This window comes from Phymastichus coffea, unplaced genomic scaffold (genome assembly GCF_024137745.1).
Source record: "Phymastichus coffea isolate CEN01 unplaced genomic scaffold, Cenicafe_Pcof_1.1 PCOF00031, whole genome shotgun sequence".
In the NCBI taxonomy this organism is placed as follows: domain Eukaryota; kingdom Metazoa; phylum Arthropoda; class Insecta; order Hymenoptera; family Eulophidae; genus Phymastichus; species Phymastichus coffea.
This window is the reverse complement of record NW_026706842.1, coordinates 1,246,623-1,255,322: the sequence shown is the minus strand read 5'-3', so window position 1 is coordinate 1,255,322 and position 8,700 is coordinate 1,246,623.

Here is an 8,700-nt window from a genome sequence, read left to right as displayed (position 1 = left end):
AACAAAATTTCATGGTAAACTCAAAGACAATAGTGAAAAAATGTGTATACTATCTGTCGCATGCATCATAGCAACAATTTTTGGTAGCAATAGAATATTATTACTGTATTTAAAATGAAAATAACATTCTTTAGTTTTTAATTAAAAAATTTACGAGTTACATTTGATGAATTAATTCTAATCGTTACAGTACAAGTAAAAACATTGTACGAGTGTATTCAAATTAGAATTCATGTGAAGCTATGATCGTTATAAGATTATATTATTGCATTTGTTTTATACAGCACCGTAAAAAATTTTCTGGCTGTTTTAGAAACAGCTTGCTTCTGGGACGATGGCACAATAAAATATCAACCGTAGCGGCCAGAGCCTCTCGGATTTCTAGATAAATATTTAAATTATTATTTTTACTACATATATACTCATAAAAAATATTAGTTTACTTTACATTTATCAATATTGATGTTATGAACCATTGGTGAATAGTACTATCAAAACATAATATTATTATAAAATTATCTATGTGTAAGCATTGACACTTAATTTAACTCTTAATATAACAACTGTTTTTGAATTTTTTGACTGAATTAGAAAAAATCATGAATTCAATTACACTCAAATCAACTAGATATATTTTGTTTTAATATAATACAAATTTGTTATGTTAACATGTTGTGATGAAGTTGTTTAACACAAACTGACAATTATTTACCCCATTATAACAACAGAATTTACGAAATCCGTCGAAGGCTCCGCCGCTGAGGAGATTGTAAATGTGTCACAGATGAAATCCAGAATAGAAAGTTTATGCATTTTTATAGAATTAGATAGGAAAAACGTGATGCATGCTAATATTAAAGATTCCGATGACATCTAATCATGTAAATGAAAATTAAATAAAATATATTTTCTATTGTGCATGATAATTAATTTTATGCTAGAAAATATGGTACGTTTAGATATAAGTAGATATTTTAGTAACTTGGTTATTTTGATTACCTCAAGTGTTGAGACAGTTCCTCGTTATCTACCGTTTCATCATATACTTGCCGAGTGATCATGCCTTTACAGAAATCACTAAAAAATTTATTGCCTCAGACTTGACACTCATACATAAAGGTAATTTAAAAATGAAAATGGTGTACCCATTTTTGAAAAGTCAGATGTATTTAGCCTATCTCAAAAATAATTGTATTAGTTATAATTTTGCGTATCTATATAGTAGTGTACAAACTTTTCAACTTTTCTCAATTATTATTTTTCATACGCTTATTAACTCGTTGGTTTTTTCTATGTTTTGTTATAATCAAGGCGAAGTTGCAATGTGATTTTTTGTAAGTGTGAGACACATTGACTTTGTTCATTAAATTAATAGGACACAATCACTTTCGATTAAAGTGAGTTCTTGTATTGATCAAAGTTGTCATGTTTATGTGTGTCTCATACATAGTTATTTAGCTCATAACGTTTCTACATTGATTATTATTTTTAAAAGTAAAGAATAAATTTACATTTTTAATCGTAATCATACTTCATAATGCCATAATCCCTACGATTAGCAATGGAAATGGCGTACTTTTGTAAGTAATCTTTACTGTGTTATATATCTGCATGTATAACGTTATATACAGTCATGACTTCGTAAATGCACTTTTGTAATAAATTAATTATTATTTTGAACATTTATCTTTGTTGATTGATTTATTTCATCCTTGCTGTTAAGATAAATCATATACAACATTTCTAATATCTTCCATTATTTCTCCAATTATATATCGCTTAGACGATAATTGGCTGATTTTGCTAAAAATAAAAATACAACATTCACAATTACAAAATATTAGTTTAAAATATAAAATAATTAAAATCTAAGTCAGAAGCTAACATTGAATGTGTAATCCTAATAAAAATAAAGAATTTTTATTATTTAATAACAGTACTGATTCTTACTTTACTAAATTTAATATTTAAAGTAATAGTTATTTTTCATTTGGCGAATGATAATAAATTGTAGTCAACCTAAAATTAACTAGGTATCCATAATCTTCACGTCGAATACTATCATTGTAAGAATTAGATTTTAGCCGACTGCAGAAAAGGAGGAGGTTCTGTATTCGATATGAATTATTTTATGTATATTCGTACATATCGCTAGAAAAATTATGCTAGCGTGATGGCTACGTTTCATTATTGACTTTATTTAAGCATTAATCTGCAAGTAATTGCAAAAGAATAAAGAAGAATCGACTTTTTTAGGGGAAAGTTACTTATGGTATATAAGATCCCTTGATCTATGCCTCCTATGCTATACTTGTGCTAACCGTGTCACATATCGGTAGGCGCTATCAAGCCGTGTACGTACTAATAAATCACTTGAAAACTTGCTTGAAAGTCTAATATATAAATTAGCATGTTTTATATTTGGTATTAATATTAGAGATTTAAAAAAGAATTTTTGCCACGATTTACCACGACCCTACAAAAATAATTGTGATGGAACTCACAATAATAATTTAAATTTTTTCGTTTGTTAAAATGATCGATTTCAATAGATGATTTAAGTGTAAGTAATTTATTGACAAATAATGTACAAATACAAAAATAAACTTGAAAATCTTTGTATTGTTGTCTTATTAGTATAAAAATATTAGTTTTAAAAATTATTAGGCGAAATCTTGTGAATTAAAATTAGAATTATTCTGAAAATAAAAAGAACATCATTTGATCATTGTATTGCGAGTGATCAAGGTAATACCAAGCCTCGTAATGAAAAAGAAAGAAAGACATATTCAGCGTAAAACCGCTAAAGAGAGCAATAGCGTTGATTTCGCCAAGTAACAAGAGCCTCGTCGTTATAGGCGGCGAAGGGGACCTCACGCTTCGTCATCGAGAAAAATTGTGCGAAACTGGCTTCTCCCGAGCACGGCGCCAGATCTGGTCCGAAATAGGAGTTAGCAAAAGATCAGCGAACGTCCTTGGTCCTCGCGGCGACTACGGCATCAGCTAATGTATTACACCGCGAGCGTTGTTATTCGCATGATCACGCACCCGTCCACGTGCTACCCACCCTTGAACCACGATTATTGCCCTGCTCATTTATATGTCAGTGCATGTATTGAGATCTTTACACAAGTAAAAAGTACACTCATATCGTACCTGTCAATCAGCTTACAAGTAATTTAGTCACGAGGTGTTTTCATAGCAGCTATACGTAATGATGTTACTGGTATCAGTTTCTTTTGTAAAAAAAGGTTGTACGCGGATACATTTAAAAGGAAAGAGATGAAAATATACTTTAATAAAATATGTAGCTATAATTGAATTTAACATCAATATCCACTTCGAATTTTATATCCGCAGTATAAACATCATTAGATTGAAAGGCTATATGGAAATGTCTTCTTGTGTTTGTAAGATTACGTCTGGACGAAGACGTTTGGGCGTCTATCGTCGCTGAAAATAATTCATTAATAGTAGCACACAATGTTGAAGTTCCTTCATACAGATGAAATCTCATTCGCAGCCAAAGAAAGAGATTTTGAAATAAAAGTTATATGTAAAACTGAGTTCACTTCAACACAAAGGCACCGAACGCTTAAATCAAATCTTAGTGGGATCAACTTGCATTGTTATTTATCAAGTACGAAATACATACAGACGTATATACACTATCAAGTATATGTTTTGTATATCCCGTAAGCTAGCATGAAAGATAAATGGTAGCCGTGTGATGACAACATGTGATTATTCATTGATATAATTTTAATTGCAGTGTGAACATCGAGTTAGTCTCTTTAGAGAGTAGATTGTCCGAAACATTGACTGCGTGTAAACACTCGCTAAATCTTGTCGGAAGAATGATCTTTTACTCGATCAACTCTGACCGTTCGAAGGTAAAAATTGTTGAAGCGAGATTCTTTCGCGACGGGAGCGATACGAAACCTGATCGATCGGAATGAAAAACAAATGGCAAAGCAAGCAGGAAACCGTAAGATTGAAAATATGTTGAATACTTGGAAAGGCCACTCAAGGCCAATAAATTAACTGTAAACGGTGCTCCATTAAGGCCAATCACGCAGAACAATCCGGAAACCCCATTCCAAACTCAACTAAGCAAGTGTGCGCTCGAAGCCCCCTCGCTCGAATTAAAAAAAGGGCATTATCGGCGCCAGCGGCGGCACCAACGGGGCTCGTCGCTTTAAACTAGGCGAGGGCGGCGGAGAGCAGCCGATCGTCGCTCAGCGTTCCCCGCGCGAGACAAAGGGTTTAAAATCAATTTGCGCGTTCTCACGAGCAGGAGGGGTGGGGGCGAAGGCAACGGCGGGCGACGCCTTGGCGATGCGCAACCCGACGTGCTCTGGCCGGTAAGACAGGGATAAGGCCTTGCCGACTACGGACACTCGACGAAGGATTACCGAGCGTTTCGACTGCGTGTAAACAAGGCCATGCGCCACCACTCGACGAGCGCCACCGTCATCGGACCGGAGCGCGCGCGTCTGCATTGTGCAAATAATTGGAATACTAATCCGCGGCGATCGACTGCGAGTGAGCGGGAGAGCGCGTCGGTGCGGAATTAACGGGACGCCCTTATATTGCCGCCCTCCAGGGCCGCACGTGACTCTAGCTCGCGCGGATTTTTCGCGCATGTATCTTGTTCGAGCGAACTGCTGTTTTCATTTCACGCACTGCCGCTGGCTGCCCAGTGTGCCGACGTCGCTCGGGGGATGCGTTTGACTGACAATATTATTGGGCTTTTTGTTCGATAATACCTCCTCTATTATGCGCGCGCTGAAACTTGACTATTGACTATTCCCTAGGGGTGAACAATCGAATGTGAATGTTATTTCATGGATTTTTTTTAAATATTCTTCACACTTGGTACGGTAGCGTTTTTGTTTTTTTTATTTCTAATATTTACATTGTAATTGTAACAAAAGCGATTCAGGTTGAAAGAAGAGTCTGTAATATAAAGGCGACTATAAGATCGTTGCTCGATGGCATGGTTTAAGACTTCTTTTGTAAGAAGTGCGCGCACCTTTTCAAGCTTTGAGCCGCCAGCTCGCCTCGGAAGTGCTCGGTGCGCGGAGATAAGCAGGTTTATTATTAAAAACGAATGAGAGTGAGATTTGACGTATTATAACGACGTCGAGATGAAGAGAGAGAGAGAGAGAGAGAGAGAGAGAGAGAGAAATCAGCAAAAGCAAAAGAGCTCTCTGACGCAACGCACACCAGGGTAAACACAAGAGGCAAACAATCGCGCTGGCGCGCGCGGTGAGAGCCGCAAGGGGTGAAAGAGGAGAGAACAATGCTAATAGAGAGGTAAACGAAGCGGGGGCGTTTGGAGTGGCCTCATGGGGATAATGAGAGAGGGAGAGAGAGAAATCAGCGATGCACACCAAGGTACGAAGACCAGCCACCTGTTTTACGCACTGTGTACGTTTTTAAATAAACGCACTCAGTAGTCCTTTGGAACCGAACTCAATGTAGTCGAGCTGCATTTCAACTTTCTCAGTTTTTTCTGTTATTATCTTACGCATTATTATTTCAACAGTTCGCCAATATAATTTCATATGATTAATTGATTTATAACGATTTGTTAGATACTAATATATAAACATGTTTATAACTTGGATTCTATTCTGGAAAAAGGAAAAAAACGTCTCATAATAAAAAGCAAATATTTTTCAACAACGTCTAAAGCGCGAAGGGAGAAGGACACTCGAAGGCATGGTTCGTTTACCAATAGTCTCAAGAAATAATAGAGAGCGAGTCTCCCTCCCACGCTTTACTGGATTCATCCGCAAACGTCTCGGCTTCATTTTGTCCCACAGTAACCGAGAGCTGACTCGCACCTTTCGACCTGACGATGCGCCTCCTCCTCCTCCTCCTCCTCCTCCTCCTCCTTGCGAACTCAAGTAGATCCAGCTCGATAAAACACTGAATGCGTTTGCCCTTCTTATTCAAAAACGATTGCCTGCTCACCCGATTTTATCGTGAAACGGATTGGAAATGTCGTCGTTTGGTATTATATGAAATAAATCCGATGTCAAGAACGGATAGGACACATAGCAGGTATAAACGAGCTTTCATCCTGGAAATCTAACGTCTTGAAAGCTGTCCACCAGTAGATCTGTCATTCGATGATTGTCACTATATGATCATTTTAATTTTTATTCCTGTCTATTTTTCCACGCCTCCGTGTCACAGCAGCGTTCGGAGTAATATCTGTCGAATAATACGTAACATCAGTAAACTATTATGTATGATTTATACGGCGATTATCAGATATAAATGAAATAAATTCCAACATTGATATAACGTTTTCAAATTCGAAAATCCTTTTACATTCAACTCTCTCCAAAAATATTGATGACTTAAGTTTGAATTGCAGTAATAATACATAAAAATAACTATACATTTTCGGTTATCAAAATCTATGGAAAAATACTCTTAATTTTAAATATGATTTCAATTTCACAATACAATCGCGATACAATATTAGGTCACGTAGAATAGATGTTTTTTTATATACTTTCGTTTATTTTTGTTTTTTAATTTTGGTTTTTCTGTTGAATCTAAATAATTCATGAACAATCATGTTACTTACAATTGTTCAAAAGTTACAAGCAAATGACCGAATTACGTTGAATTGCTGTCGTTCCGCGCGGTGGACAAGTAGATTTTGCATTAATTTCTTTTATTATTTTTTATTTATTCATCAATACTTAGTTAAATTATGTTGTTTCTGTTTGAATTCAAGCTCATGCAGATGATTTTTAAATAATTATTTTATATATTTCAGTTATAAGTTATTAGGAGACGATAAATTAATTTCATTTCATATCCACCTGACATGTATGTATGTCTTTATGCTGTTGCTTTACTGCTGGTGAAGCTTTGTCTTGAGTTTTTAAAAATTGTTCAAATTTAATTTACCAGAATTTTAACGCAAATATAAGTGTAAACTGAGCGCTAAAGAATAAAACATCTTGTCAACATGCTCTGTGTATTACGGAATCAGGATATTATTTGGAAATTAGTGAATGCAATATTTAATTAATAGAGTTTATTGTTAGATATGTATCAAATCAGTGTGTCTATTTCTTTGAAACCTAAGTTTAATACATTACTTTATTTGACTTTACTAATGTCAACATGGCAAAAAATTCTTATGCAGATCTTACAGTTGAACATTTTTTATCTTTAAAATTCGAAAGATCATTAAAAGGGTGTTCGCTTTAATAGAAGATGATTTGTCAGTTCAGTAAGTTGAGTGCCGCTGTGCGCGGCACACAATGATCGAGGCAGGCTAAGTGATTTGTCCCTGTCACCACGTGTGACATATCCATGCCATTACGGTTCTAAATTTACAAAAGCAAAGCTGCCCCTGTCACGTCTTAATAATACATCCACTACCGCCAAAGTGCCACGTGTATTTTTCACAAACTCTCTTCATTTTTTTTTCAATAGAAAATTTAGAAAACCGCTCGCTGATCAGATTGAATGTACCAGATTAAACTATCATATGTGTCGGACATGTAACCTAAATACCGATTTAAAAACATTACGAAATATAAGATTTTTACATGAAAAAGGTATTATTACCACAACTCTTCAAATAAAAATAAGAGTGAACTAAGATAGTTCGCGGCTCTATGAGAAGCGATGGTAGAGACTGTATTTCGAAGTGCAACGACGAATCGGAGAACAAGCGGCAAGAGGAGAAGACAAAAAAGCAGGCGAAAGATCGAGCATCCTTGGCTGTAGACAATGGCGAGCCAAGGAAATTTTTCCCACAAGTTAACAAAAGCTACTGGGCGGTGCGACGACATGCGGGTCAACGTCGTCATCGTCGCAAGTACTTTCTCTCTTAGGCGTCGATTGCATGCCTCGCGCTGTTCTCCGCTTTCGTTGCAGTGTTACGAGTGGAGTCCCGCAGCATTTATTTTCACCCCCCCCCCCCTCCACGCCGCTTGCCGATCTTAGGGAAGGTGTGAGGAGGGGAAATGCGAGCAAATATTTATATCGCTTGCGCTCTCTGCTCTTCGAGAGGCAGCCCGCCGAGCCATTGTTCGGCTTGATCTCGCTTTCCGCTGTGCGCGCATAACACAATGTTATATATAATGTACACTCGATCTTCGCCCAAGCTACTTCCTTATACCAAAGGCGTTGACAGTATCGCGAGGGTTATTTATGTTACATGGCTAAGTGGCTGTTCATTTCACGGCAATGCCCTCGCCAGACAAAAAAAAAATATCTGCAATCTCTCCCGTTTACTTCGACAAATCACGAGAAACACATGTTTTTCGGCCGTTTTTATATTAGAGGATACAACTGAAAATTTTGTCGTTTTACGAAACGCAAACACAATTATTCAAATATTAATTTATGATTTTTATGATTTCTCAGGTGGCAAAAAATAACCACTATAACTGCTTAATATTATTTTCAACGTGACTAAAAAAATTAAATATTTATAATTCTCTGGAAATGTACATCTCTTTAATTCGCATTGTACTGACATCAATAAATTGATCGCAATCACTTTATACTCTGAAATTTCCCAGTGTCTGGAAGCAAATAGAAGCCGCGGATAAAACACGCTCCGCACGTGCGGGTAATATATAACGCGAGTTTGATATTATATATATATATCGCCTTAATAATGCAGAACCAGAGGTTGAATGATGCGCCGAGGGG